The 12,964-nt window shown below is 44.4% G+C and overlaps 1 protein-coding gene across 2 annotated transcripts in view; it reads right to left on the bottom strand.

Moving 5' to 3' along the window:
- MSRA (methionine sulfoxide reductase A) overlaps window positions 1-12,964 on the bottom strand; it is a 430,620-nt gene that overhangs the window by 230,038 nt on the left and 187,618 nt on the right. The window lies entirely within an intron of this gene.

Below are 12,964 nucleotides of genomic sequence, written 5' to 3'. Positions count from 1 at the left end.
TAACCCTACTATGGCACAAAAAGGAAGGATGATTTTCTGGCTAAATTCTGCATTTGGTAGCAGGAAAACTGGTTTCTATTCCTGGCTCTGATACAGATTTCCTATATGACCACTGGGAGTTAGGTGCTTAGATACCTTTAAATAATCTGACCCTAAGTCACTTTTGAAAATGGCACTGTGGGCTTTTAAAAATGTGACCCTTAGGGCCTGTTCCAAAGCCCAATGAAGTCAATAGAAAGATTCCCATTGACTCCAATGAGCATTGGGTTAAGATGCTGAAGCAAGATTTATTTCTTTTTTTTTTAAGTAGCCACTGATTTTGGATGCCCAACTTAGGAGACATCTAAGGACCTGATTTTCTGAGGTACTGAGCACTGATGGTTCTAACACTCCTCCCCCCCACACACACACACACAGTGGTGTGTGAGGGTAAATCCCTTAATGTGTGAGGTGCTCAGATAATACAGAGACGAATGCTATAGAAAAGTCTGAAAATATCAATTTTTAAATCCTGACAAGCAAAAAATAAACAATGTTCTTCTATGTGAGATTCCAATTTCCCCCAAAAAACTCCACATCTTTGTTCTCCTGTGATGACTCTATTGTAAGTCAATTAACATCAGTTTGGCTAGCCACTTTAGGCATAATTCTCTTCTCACTTACACCAGTGAAAATTAGGAGTAAACACCACTGAACTCAATGAAGTAACAGCAGTGTGAGTAAGAGAATTAGCCCAATCTATGATACATTTTTACTTTTTAGCCTCATGAAAATTCTGGTACCCTAAATTCTTCTTTAGGGTCAATATCTGCTAATGCAGACTGCTGAGCGGGGGCCCCAATCCAATGCCTGTTGAAATCAATGACACTTCTTCCACTGACATCAAGAGGTGTTGGATCAGGCTCCAAGTGCATAATTATAAGGGGTTTTTTGAGGTGGCTAATATTGATTTGAAGCTGCAATCTGAGTAGATGAAAAAAATGGAATGTCGTATTTTATATACAACGCACGCTATTAAATGGACATTTACACAGAGCTAATTTTCTGCTAGCTCAGGAATTATAAAATAAAAAGAGGGCATAAACAGCCTCCGTGAGTTGCTGAAGGACACAGAACACACTGCTTCCAAAGTCTCATTACTTTTGTTTTCAGGAGCAAAAGGAAAGACGTGATCCTTTGAAATACAAGAATGTTACAAAGACTTCTGCCAATCAAGGACAGCTTTTTCTTTGCATTAGAGATTTTATTATCCCCTTATTAGTGCATAGTGTACCTAAAGAATTGTCCTTGGTAAAGACCCAGTGAAATGCAGCATTTTGTAAATATCTGGGGCCTGATTCCCCATTACTCTGCACCTTGTTCAGTCACTTTCACAGTTCATGGCAACTGCACCTGTATTCCCTCTCTATGGTCCACCCAAATCTTTCACCCTCCTGACCAGGGTATTTCCAGGCTAAACCGTTCCCTGCCTACATTGCGTTATTCCCCAGCAAGGCAGACCACTTAAACAGACCTGCATTTGCATTTTGCTTACTCTTTGAGAGCTTTAAATGCTGTAATTGCCACAGTTATACATTACCACATAGCTCTTTCTAAGCAAGCACATTTAGTCTTAAGGTCAAAGCGTTACAGAGAAAACATTAAAAACAATAAAAGAACCTTCACACATGCTATTAACCTTAGCAGAGTTCGCCCCAACTTCAACAAAAGCTCTGGCCAGTGAACAGTCCATCAAACCCCCACCAAGAGGTTTTTCTGCGGTCACAAGTTCATAACAGCTGTTAGCTCAGAACAAGCACATTGACTGGGCCAGGTCCTTCCAATCCTTCCCAAGAAGAATTGGGGCTCCCCTTGGAAAGAAGTTTTGTTGGATCAGAAAGAAGGCCCTGACTCAGTTTTAATGCAGGCTATTTAACCAAAATTCCTTTATTTGTCTATTGGTCCCTGGAGAATGCAGTTTGAATGCAGTATATGCAAGCCTCTCTCCGGGGGTTGTAGTTCTGTGGAGATGTTACAACGTGAGACAATTTGCTTAACTGCACCCTCCTGCACTGTTTCTAGTTTCTCTATGACTGTGGTCCCCCTAGACATGGAATTACATACAATCCCTGGCTCACAATGATACATAAACTTAATCCAGTAGAGTTTAACTTTGTTCATTAATGTTTGTCCAAGATATTGCAGGAAATTGCCATGTCTGACACAGTCATTGACTCCAATGCAAAATAGGTATGAAATGCTACCATATCCGAATAGTAGCATTTTACACCCACTTTGCACTTGGTGTCAATGATGACACAATGGAGGGCAACAGAGAATCAGGTTCCTAGACTTTATTTTAAGATTTTTATGACTACTCTAATATGACTAACCTGATATTCTTCTTTGAGAAAACAACCGATCTTTTAGATAAGGGAAATACGGTAGATCTAATACACTTGGACTTCAATAAAGCATTTGACACAGTACCACATGGGAAATTATTAGTTAAATTGGGTAAACTGGGAATTAGCACAAGAATTGTAAGATAGGTAAGGAACTGGCTAAAGGCAAGAAGGCAATGGTGAATTATCCAGACTGGGGGACAGTATCCAGTCGAGTTCCTTAAGGATCAGTCTTGGGACCTATCTTATTTAATATTTTTACTAATGACCTTGGCACAAGGAGGAGTGTGCTAATGAAATGTGCTGATGATTCAAAGTGGGAGGCATCATCGATACAGAGGGAAATTGGAATATTATACAGGAAGAAATGGATGACCTTGAAGACTGGAGTGACAGAAATGGAATGAAATTTAATAGTACAAAGTACAAGGTCATGCACTTAGGATCTAATAATAAGAATATCTGCTATAAACTGTGGGCTCATCAGTTGGAAGTGATAGAGGAGGAGAGAGACATGTGGGTTGATCACAGGATGATGCTGAGCCACCAATGTAATGCAGCTGTAAAAATGGCAAATGCAATCCTAGGATGTCTCTGGCAAGGCATTTTAAGCAGAGACAAAGTATCAATGCCTTTGTACAAGGCAGTATTCGTAATCTGGAATACTGTGTACTGTTCTGGTCACCCATGTTCAAGGAAAATGAATTCAAACTAGAGCATGTGCAGAGAAGAGCTACTAGGATGACTGGGGGAGAGAGGGCCTATCTCATAAGAGGAAATTAAGAATTTGCTGGTTCATCCTAGCAAAACAAAGGCTGAGAGGAGATATAATTGCTCTCTACAAATACCTCAGGGGGTAAATGCCAGGGAGGAAGAATCTAAAGGACAATGTTGGCACCAGAGCAAATGAGTAAAAACTGGCCATGAACAAATTCAGGCTGGAAATTAGAAGAAGGTTTCTCATTAACAGAAGAGCCGGGGCCTGACAAGAGATGCAGGAGCTGAGCTGGAGTACTGTGGTGTGGCAAGGGATGTCGGGGCTGTATTTGATGTAATGTCTGGATACGGCTGAGGAACTTGGCGTTTGGACTTGTTTTCTTACAGTTTACGTGCCCGGGACTTTTGGAATAAATTAGCCCCATAAGAGCTATTGGCACTAAGAAAGACAGATGGGACTGTTCTAGGGGCCTCTGAAAGGGGGAACTGCAGTAGGCACACTTGTCGTGCTCCGGCCTGCTGGCGGAGGGCACTCCAGGCGGGGCTGACCCATGACAATTATGGGGAAGAATATGGGCACCTGGTCTGGCACAGGGAAGCGTGACATGCTTTAATCCCAGGAGCGAGCCACCTCATAACAGTGTCTCACCGGCCTCAGAGGGGAACCCACGGCTTATTCCCTGAATGGCGTTTCTGCCGTTACTTTTCATAATTTCGCATTGCAACTCGTCATATCATAAACATTCTGCTAACAAGCAGCTTACGTCATTCATCAATCTGTTCAGATTTGTCTGACAACCAGCCCATATACTTTCTCTTTAAAACCTATGGGGTGGATCTGTAGGAGGAGCTCTCCTATGCCCCCTTTTGCCCCTGTCATCCCAAAACCTTTGGGTATAAATTTGATATCTGGTCCTGCAACTCCCATTTCCCATCCAGTTTCTAGGGAGTGTGTGTGGTGCCCCTTTGTCCTTTAAGGTGTCGGCTGCCCTGGCAGTGGGCTGAGGTTCCCTGCCGCACACTTGGAGCATTCCAGGAAGCAACTCGGGACAAAAGGGAGAAATAAGGCAAGGCTGGCTCCCGGTGAAACAGCTCTCAACCATGCACTGCTTTTAGCCGCAGAGGGGTTGGGCAAGAAGTCCCTTTGGCCTAACCACAGCTTCTTGGGGATACGGGGGAAGAGTATTGATCCCCCCACTCTGAGTCCAGGTGAGCAGTAGTTCTTCCCCCACCAGGCTCAAGTCCTTTACATTACCACACACCATCAGACAAAGTTCCCACTTCTTCCTGGCTATAGTTACCACTGTCATCTCCCAAGCAGCTGTCGCGCACATTATCTGGGCATTTTGCACCTTTGGGTGGGCGCCATAGACTTGGCAGGGCATTGAAACTGCCTCACTGTCCCTGGTGTTGGCTGAACACACCGTCATCACCGTGCTCTCTGCTGCCTTTGGAGCCTGCGGTTTGGGACCTTGCCAGCCTGCAGGGTCCTAGAGCCTGAGGTTTGGGACCTTTCCAGACTGCAGGGTCCTGGAGCCTGGGCTCCAGCCCGAACCCAGAGTCTACCCAGCAATGAAACAGCCCCGCAGCCTGAGCCCCACAAGCCTGGGTCGGCTGGCCCAGGCCAGTCATGGGTTTTTCTTTGCTATGGAGACACACCCAGAGACTTTCCCTTCAGGTCAGTATGACTCCTTGATCCCATGGAGCAGGAAGCTGTATCACTCCCCCATGCAGACACTCCCACCCCAGTCTCAGGTATTTGTCTGCATACACTGTGAAGGTAACTTGCTCTCAACTCTGTTTCCTCTCAGATACTGAATGGTGGGATCTACATGGTCGCTTGGGAAGCTTTTTGAAATACTTTTGCTCGGGTTTACACTTTCACTCTTAAGTTGAAAGCCAGGAGCAGGTCTGTTAGTTTGTCTTGGTAAAGTTAGTTAGATAGCAAGTATGCTAACGAGCAGCTCAGGAAAGAGCAGCTGCTGAGCTGGTGTGGGCAGCAAGGTTTGTCTGCTGCTGGTCAGAAGAAATTGGAGCTGGTGGCCATGCTGGGCTCATGTGCCTTGAGGAAGGATGGGGCAAACCTGCTTCAAACCAAGGGCCAGAAGGGGTCCCTTTTCCTTCTACAGGGCATGCAGGTGACCAGAGGGATGGTCCCACAGATGGCCCAGCACATGTAGTGGCTAGGGCGAGAGGTCCAGAGCTGTGGAGGCTGGCATGGAAAAGACTGCTTGTGCAGGAGTGACAGATGGAGCTGGAGCCAGGCACCAGAGTGAGGAGACAGAGCTGAGGCAACAGAAGGTTGCTGACCAGGACAAACACAGGCAGCCTGAACAGGAGGAGAGGGCCAAGCCATGCCCCGGGAATCCAGGCAGAAGGATATAAGGGTGTGCCTGATCAGGGGCTGGCAAGCAAACAGATGGGGGTATGATGGACTTCATTGCCCTGCTTGTAGCCTGAGTAAATACGGATACCAAAAAAGGTTCTCAAAAAGAAAAAGAGGACTTGTGGCACCTTAGAGACTAACAAATTTATTTGAGCATAAGCTTTCGTGAGCTACAGCTCACTTCATCGGATGCATTCAGTGGAAAAGAAGGTTCTGAGATTCTGACTGAGAGATTGTGGGAAGTTATTTTTCCTCATGTGTTATTTTGTGTAATGATGTAACAGGGTTAAACCCTCAGATCTCAGCTGTGAACCAATCAAGGCCAGGTTCAGTAGCCATGCTCACTGTCTACCCTCATTGGGGAATCTGAGTCAGTGCTGAGTGTGTCTCTGGCCAAGAGTCCTGCTCAACTGGTGAGACACTGACACAGCTAGAAGATGCTGCGGGCCAGAACTCTGCTGGGAGCAGGGATGACTGTGGCACAGTAATATGACAATTTGGGAGTTCTAGCAGTAACACTTCCGAATTGTGGATTATTTCATGAAACTATATCATGAAGTTACTGTGTCATGGAAAGCTACATGTATGTAGATCAACCATGAGTTAGCATGGTTGTCTCATGTCTCTGCCGGGCCAGAGACAATAGGGTGATCATCACTCAACCATCGTGTGCTCAGAGTAAAACACTTTGGGACAAAAGGTTTGCTCCAGCTAGGAGAGGACACTTTCTCCAATTGTCTGAAGGGAGGGGGTGGGAGAAGGGAAAAGGTACCAAAAGACAGAAGAAAAGAAGCAGGTGACACCAGCTGGAGTCTATAAAGGAATTCATGGGGGAGAGCCATTTTGCACCAGATCAAGATGAGGGAAGCTGCTGCAAGGACAGCATATGCAAGGGGATAGAGGAGTCTGCCTGCCTGCTGGAACACAGATGAGCCCACTACCGAGGGACTAATGAAGGACATTGTATTTAGGATGGTCAGTTCTCTCCTGTGCTTTATCTGTTACATAAATAGCAATGTGCTAGGATTGGTGCAAAGCCTTTCTTCCAGCACATCTTAAGCATTCACAACTACACATTGCCCCTGAGCGAGTTATACTGTAACCCAGAAGCTGCACACCTTTGGGATGGAGTCCTGGGAGAGGAACGTGTTTAGGTACTGGGGAGCCTGAAGGGTTAGTGCTGTGCCTAAGTATGCAGGGCGGGGATGGCAGACAGGCTCCAGAAGCTGCACACACACCCTTGGAGATCCAGAACACACAGGCTTGGTTTCCACTCACAGCATTGTTAGTAGAATGGCCAGGACGGAGCACTAGCTAGGATCTGTGATAGACTGGATCTCTGGGCCCCACCTCCACTTATCTCACCCATGTTATCTTGACATGCCCAGCCGGGTTTGATGCCTGCAAGCCCTTTTCCTTCAGGAGCCTGTCACAGAATAAGTTTGCAGTGACACAGAAGCAGCATCTTCAAAACAAAGCATTTATTTTTCCTTCATCCAAACATATGTAGCACATGGAGCAAAGGTATAAAACAAAAAAAAGGGGGCTACACACATTTCATCTTACCTGCCCCTTCATCTTTCCTTGCCAGCTTTTGTAAGCTCTGATTCACAGGGCATGTGACACTATTTCACAGAGTATGTCTCAGAAACTCCCCTCGGGATGCTGTTGACTCCCCACTCAACACCCCCATCTTCTCTAGGACAGCATCTTTAAGGTTTTAGCATCTCCTATGATCCTAGGTTTAGGTCTGGAAGCAGTATACTTTGCTAGACTAGAGGGTGCCAGGACAGGGGTTCTTTCCCACTTAATAGCTTCCCCCAAAATCCAGTGTATTTCCTATGATAGCACCTTAACTTTGTGATGGTTTTGTTTCCAGTTGGTTTTCCCGTTATAGGCTCCTTTGATTTAATTGTCTCCTTTCAGGATAACACCACACTGGTAAACTGAGGTGCATATAAGTATAAAAAATAATACCTGTAACCCCCTCTTTCTCCACATCTCCTTCATCATAAAATTCCAAATGACATGGTATGCGGATTAGTGACAACCATGATTTTCTTATATGGCCACAGATTTGTTACACTGCTTCCAAAATTCCAAGAATATTAACATACTCATGAAAACAATTAACTTACTACATTCTTAACTTGAATATAACTTTGCAAAATACTACACAATAGGCAAAAGCTCTATACAAAGAATTAGGAGGGTAAGATCCCCTGACATTTTTCAGGTAAAGTGTGGCCACTAATTTCCAGACTGGAACTTAGAAGGGTGTTTCTAACCATGAAAGGAGTGAGGTTCTGGAATAGCTGCCCAATCAATGTTGTGGGAGCAACAACTTAATTAATTTTGGGAGAGAGCTGGACAAATTTATGAGTGCAATTGTATGACAGAGTTGTTTGTGATAGTAGGGGACAGGGATCAGCAGCCCTTGAGATATATACCGGAAATGAGCCCATGTTTCTAAAAGCTCATGCTTCAGGGTTTTAAGCAAGTCACCTGCAGCTTTCAGGAAGGGTTTCAAAGTAACAGCCGTGTTAGTCTGTATTCGCAAAAAGAAAAGGAGTACTTGTGGCACCTTAGAGACTAACCAATTTATTTGAGCATAAGCTTTCGTGAGTGATCACTTTAGATAAGCTATTACCAGCAGGAGAGTGGGGTGGGGGGAGAGAAAACCTTTTGTAGTGGTAAACACCCATTTTTTCATGGTTTGTATGTATAAGAACATCTTCTGTATTTTCCACAGTATGCATCCGATGAAGTGAGCTGTAGCTCACGAAAGCTTACGCTCAAATAAATTGGTTAGTCTCTAAGGTGCCACAAGTACTCCTTTTCTTTTTTCAGGAAGGGGTTTCACCCCCACCCCTCCAAGTGTATTCTGTTTGTTTGTTTTTCCTTTCCTCTCCTTCCTCTGAAGCATCAGGAATGGCCACCACTGAAGATGGGACATTGGACAGGATGGGCCAGGGTTCTAAAGTGGCATTCTCTCTTTCAGGTGCTTGGCTGCCTGGTTCTAGCTCACATGCTCATGGTCTAACTGAGCACCATCTGTAAAGTCAGGAAGGAATTTTACCTGAGGTCAGATTTGCAGTGACTTTTTTTTTTTTTTTAACTTTTTCTGAAGCATGTGGGTCCGGGTCACCTGCCAGGATTATCAGGGTACAGCTCAATCACTTCCCTGCCATTGCAGGGGCCTCAGGCATTGGTGTACCTCGGCCCCTCCTATTCTCTGATGGTGACACATGATAGGCTAGTCTCCTGAGGGCTGTAATATTTTAGTCTAGTTTTGGTTGTTGGGTTTAGTGGGCAGCTGCTGGGTGGTGTTGGTGACCTGTGACATACAGGAAATCAGACTCCATGATCTGGTGCTCCCTTCTGGCCCTAAGCTCTGTGCCTGCATGATTCTATTACACTAATCCTTAGAATAAGGAAGTAACAGGCTGAGAGTTATAGTTTGGAAGCGGAGAGCGAAAAGAAATGGAAATCATGTATCTCTTTAATAAACATGCCTTTAATAAACAAGTTTCAGAGTAGCAGCTGTGCCCACGAAAGCTTATGCTCTAATGAATTTGTTAGTCTCTAAGGTGCCACAAGTACTCCTGTTCTTTTTATTAAAAAAGGCTCCTTGCCTTCTACAATGTCTTTACAGATTAATTTCCTCCTTCCAGGTTTATAGAGAAATGAGTGTCCATTTTTACAGTGTCTTATGACTATATGACAAATTGACCATCTAGCTGCTTCACAGATCTGCTCAGCTAGGGCATCATTCACCTGCCCAAGATGTTGGAGTGTAATGAGCATTAATTCCTTCTGGAGGGATGTTCTCTCTGGCGCGCTATGCTTCCAAAATATGCTTCTTGCAACATCTGGCAATTTTGCTTTAGATATTTCCTCTAAAATTTAGGTCACAGCACATGCACCTGGTACAACATTCTGAAGTCTTATGAACTCTTCAGCTACAGATTTAAATGTCTCCTGACATATAAAAGTAAGGCTAAGATGTTTCTTTTGCTCAGGATGTGGATAGTAATATGTTAGAAAGCATATTTTCTACAGACCATAAAAAAATAAATCTTATAGGTGAACTGTAGTTCTTGGAACTTCATTTTCTTGGTGAAAAGTGCATAATTCATCATTAATAGAGCTTTCACTTGTTATATTCACCTGACAGTAGTGATGGCCATCAGGAATGCCACTGCCTTGATCAAAAAGTACAGCAAAAATTCACTGATTCTCAGGAAGAGGTTAGAAAGTTGTGTTGAGGCAGCAATTGCTAAAGCAGAAATATGTCATCTTAAACTCAGATCTTGGTAGTAAATAAAGGAGAAAATTTGACAAATATTTCTGGCCCCAATACAGCAATGCACTTAAACATGTGTGTAACTTTGAACAAGTGAACAGGCCCACTGAAGTTACATGTGCTTGCTGGCTCAAGGCCTTTACTTGTAATTTTTAAAACTATAACTATATCCTCTTGCTGATTTGGGGTCCTAACATACTTTTTTTCAAATTTTTTGTACCCCTTTAAATATTGTCTTTGTTCAGATATTTTTGTTAAAAATAGCCCAGTTTGTAAAGATTTTCCCCCCCACAGGCAAAATGTTTCAATCATTGAAAACTTTTATTGCCAGATAAACAGGGAAATTGCTTGGACAGCAACTTAATGGAGGAGTTCTGCTCTACCATGCATGACACCTAGGTTTGATTCCCAATGCTTCATTTGCTTGACCAGCAGGAGCTGGGAACACTTCTCCATCTCACTTCAAGTGTCATAATGATTTCATTATATGAGTCCATAGTAACCCCTGTGAGATTGTGTGCAGTAACTATGCACCTACTGTGTGTTATCATTCTAGGTGTTCTTTGATTGGTTGATGCAAGATGGGTCAACAGGTCACTAGTTGGTTAGTGTTAATGCGTTTGCCACTAGTGTGCCACATTTGAAATCTAGACTCCCACAGTGGTAAAAAATAAGGAAGTATTTCCTTATTGTAATGAACAGCATGTATATCATGTAATGCAGCTGGGCCATGGTAAATAGAGTAGCTGTTTTAAGTGAATTGGAATAATCTGAGGACAGCTTAATCTCTCAACTGTGATGTTCTCTCATAATGGGAAGACCTGCAGGAATAATTACAGCCCGCACACACCCTCTAAATACCTGGATCAAAACAGGAAGTCATATCAAAGTAAATGACATAGAATCGGCATTGGCATCAGTGAGGCTGCTTCTCAGAAACTAGAGCTATATAACGAACTGTATTACACACGTTGGGAAAAGGGTTATCTTTTGCATCTCCATGTAGACCTGACATTAAACATTATACTATTTTACAAGTAAATCTAAACATATCTGAGTACTGGGAATATTTACTGAAAGCAGGTTACACTTCTAAAATCATGTTTACTGATACATTTCCTTTTAGATATTAATAAAGAGGTTACTTCTAGTAATTACTGTTCTTCAAGAGTTGCCTCTAAGCATTCACATTTATAGGATTTGGCACCTCTAGTGTCAAGCTGAGGAACTGTATGACAAAGCCATGTCCACTGACGGAGTGCAAGAGTGCTGTCGGGCTAGATGACATCATTGGCTCTGTCTATATAAGGTAGCACATCCCTGTCTCTGACCAACTCAGTTCCTTCTTCCTAGCCCACAGAGTCCTAAAATACAAAGAACTCCAAGGCAGAGAGAAGGCAGGTGGATATTAGGAAGACACTGATGCAACTCTCAAAGAACAAATAATTTACAAGTCGGTAATCCCTCTTTCTTTTTTGAGGACTTCTGTGCATTCCCACTTCTGGCAGATTAGCAAGGACTGTCTCCAACAGAGGATGGTGGGCAAAGATTTCTAGGCAAAAATGGACTGTAGCTTCACCTTACCAAAGTGAACATTGGATTTGGTTGTCAAGTCCAATGAATAATGCTTATCAAAAGGAAGAATTGAACTGCATGTTGCTGCTTTAAAAATCTCTACAATAGTAGAGTAGACCAGTGACGTGTTTTTAAGCCAAGTACTACTGGTTTTGGAGCTAAAATATAACAATGATTAGAACAAATTTTGAAAGAGAGCAGTTAAGGACACAGAGGTAAACAATAATGGTAATAAAATACAACATGGTGTTACGAAAGGTAAGTCATGCCAGTCCAACCTGATCTCTTTCTTTGAGAAGATTACTGCATTTCCTTTGTCTAGAAAATCGGTTGATCTAATCCACCTGGTACTCCTGAGGGCGTTCTGCACCAAAAAATTAAAAATTCTGGGCCATATTTTTTTTAAATTCTGCACACAATATTTTAAAATTCTGCAAGTTTTATTAGTCAATAAATAAAGTCAGAAGCTCCAGCATGGTCATGGGGAGCTAAGGCTACTGGCTCCACAAAGGTGGGAGGTCACCCTGAAGCTTCCCCACCCCTCCAGCCCGGGGACACGACTCAGTGATGAGGCTGCACGTGACCCTGACATAGCACAAGGCCTGGGCCTGCCCCAGAAACACCCTGGGGCCCTGCCCCTCTGTGCCAGGCACACCAGGCATGGGGCAGGCAGGTTCAACCAGGCAGGATCCAAGTGTGGAGGGGCTCAGTGTAGGGGATCCAGGTGTGGGGTGAGAGGGTTCTGTGTGGGATAGTCTTGGTGCAGGCAGCTCAGTGGAGGTCTAGGTGTGGGGGGATCTGGATACACAGAGGCTCACTGCAGGAGTTCCAGGGGCAATGGGACTCTGCAGGGGCTTGCAGGAGACTTGCCTCACCATGACAACCTGAGTCTCTCTTGATTTTCGGTAGGACCTTGCTGATGAGTGGAATCGGAGGAAACCTGTACATCAGGCTTCCTGCCAATGGCAAGAGGAAGGCATCGGAGAAGGAGCCCGTGCCCAGACCCCATTTGGAGCAAAACCTGTGGCACCTCCTGTTCTGCCTGGTGGCGAACAAATCCACTTGGGGAGTTCCCCACCTCTAGAAGATCATTCTGGCTACATGCGGGTGGAGCACCCACTCGTGGTGAGAGGATGAGTCCCTGCTTAGGTGATCTGCTAGTGTGTACTTGGCACCTGGAAGGTGACCCGCTTCTAGATGAATTCTGTGGTCGATGCAGAAGTCCCAGAAATGGAGTTCCTCTTGGCAGAGGGCCAAGGATCATGCTCCCCCTTGTCTGTTGATGTAGAACACTGAAGCTATCTTGTCCATCAAGACTCTGACCATTCTGCCCGACAGGTGAGGTAGGAAGCCCACAAGCCCTGCGCACCACCCTGAGATCTTTGATATTCATGTGTAGGGTCATTTCCTCTGGGGACTACATTCCCTGGGTCTGGAGAGTGCTGAGGTGCACCCTACAGCCAAAGTCCAAGGCGTCCGAAACCAACTTGACTGAGTGAGGAGTGCTGACAAAGCGAACTCCTTCCAGGACTTACCCAGGGTTGGTCCACCATCACAGCGAGGTAAGTATCGTCACTGGAATGGTAACAACCTTTT

This window comes from Chelonia mydas, chromosome 3, assembly GCF_015237465.2.
Source record: "Chelonia mydas isolate rCheMyd1 chromosome 3, rCheMyd1.pri.v2, whole genome shotgun sequence".
Classification (NCBI taxonomy): Eukaryota; Metazoa; Chordata; order Testudines; family Cheloniidae; genus Chelonia; species Chelonia mydas.
This window is presented reverse-complemented; position numbering and strand designations above follow the sequence as displayed.